We start from the raw sequence: 2,041 nt of genomic DNA, 5'->3' as shown, positions 1-2,041 counted from the left end.
AAACAATATACTTTTTCTTTACGTGTCCTGTAGTAGCATTTCAGGCATACCATATGGAGCACATGGTTGCCTACATGCCTACAGGGCAGTTTTGCTCTACAAAAAGGATATCTCAAGACAGTATCACAATTGCCTGATTAACGTTTTTAATTCCAGATTCAATCCAGCTTCAAAGTAGGTAGGCCACATAGATGTAGTAGTAACCTGTGTTTGTATGACCTTCAACAATTTGGAGTAATCATGTGCTGGTGTGTGTATGTGAGTGTGTATGTGACCATGCGTATAGAAATAAGTGCGTTTGTGCTTAGTAGGTGTGTGTGAGTGCGAATTTGTCACCTGGAAGTGTACATTTATAGGTGTGGTGAAAACAGTAGAAGGCCTGCAATCCACAGCAACTAGGAGCAGCAAATCGCAGGTAGACCCTGCTCCGGAACGCCGCAGTAGTCCCAGGCAGCCAGACATAAAGCATCACCCCAGGGCAGCCATACGCCCAGCACAGAAGTAGGTCACCAGGCAAGGCACAGAAGCAGCAGCCCCCAGGCCAAAGAGGCAAAGAGTGAGACACAGGGCTCCATGCCCCCACGACCCAGCCACTCCACCAGGCCAAGCCCGGGATCGAACCCCCAGCAGCAAGACAGCCCACTACCAAGCAGGTCAGACCTTCCCAGAGACCCCAACATGTTGGGCAGGGACCAGCTCACACCACCAGTCGTAACCCAGTGGCATCAAGGTCAGAGGGGCACATTGTATTTCACTCTGGGGGGCCAGCTGCCAAACGGTCTAGAGGGAGGGATACTCAGCCTAGAGGAAGGGATACCCCCCTGTAGTGTTTGTGTGTGAATCTGTACTAAGTATGGTGTGGTAAATAATACAGATGTGCATGTCTAAAGTGTATTAAAATTGGGGTTGTGGCCGGGGTGCATGAGACCCCGCTGCTTATTGACTGTAGACCTCACCCGACCCAACCCCAAAAACCCTAAAGGTTCTCGTGCATTAAAATTGAGATGCAAGATGGGACTAAATATAGCATCTCACACACCAAGACCCTACTGCTGTGTGATGTTGCACATGTGAAGGAGGAAGAAGGGAGCGATCTGCTTCAGCATGAATGCCCAACTGGCCCCCTCTTATTCTGCCAGCATCTACACCAGTCCTGCACCTGCTGAGGCCAGAACAGACAAGAGAAGCAAGCCCACTGGTTGCAGCCCATGACGCAAAGATCCACCAGACCAGCCAGGACGGCAGACACCATGCAGGCTCTGACAAACGTCCTGACTGGCATGAGGAGAACAGGATGTGAAACACAGGCGAAAAACTGGCATAGAACAGGCATAGAATGAGTAGGCAAACAGTTGAAGCCAGCAAAGGGTAAAGTCAACCAGACAGTTTAAATACAGGGGAGAAATGAGGAGAAAGGCATACAGCAGCCAAGAGTAATAAGGTGGAAATGAGGAACAGCTGAGACAACTGAAGGCCGAGGGAGTTGAAGGATGAAAAACACAAAAATGAACTAAGATCCTGATAAACAATGAATGAACTAAATGGTAACATGAAGAGAATATACAGGGGTTGGACAATGAAACTGAAACACCTGGTTTTAGACCACAATAATTTATTAGTATGGTCTAGGGCCTCCTTTTGCGGCCAATACAGCATCAATTCGTCTTGGGAATGACATATACAAGTCCTGCACAGTGGTCAGAGGGATTTTAAGCCATTCTTCTTGCAGGATAGTGGCCAGGTCACTACGTGATACTGGTGGAGGAAAACGTTTCCTGACTCGCTCCTCCAAAACACCCCAAAGTGGCTCAATAATATTTAGATCTGGTGACTGTGCAGGCCATGGGAGATGTTTAACTTCACTTTCATGTTCATCAAACCAATCTTTCACCAGTCTTGCTGTGTGTATTGGTGCATTGTCATCTTGATACACGGCACCGCCTTCAGGATACAATGTTTGAACCATTGGATGCACATGGTCCTCAAGAATGGTTCGGTAGTCCTTGGCAGTGACGCGCCCATCTAGCACAAGTATTGGACC

Source organism: Girardinichthys multiradiatus, chromosome 7, assembly GCF_021462225.1.
Source record: "Girardinichthys multiradiatus isolate DD_20200921_A chromosome 7, DD_fGirMul_XY1, whole genome shotgun sequence".
NCBI lineage: Eukaryota > Metazoa > Chordata > Actinopteri > Cyprinodontiformes > Goodeidae > Girardinichthys > Girardinichthys multiradiatus.
Note: the sequence above shows the minus strand (reverse complement) of the source record.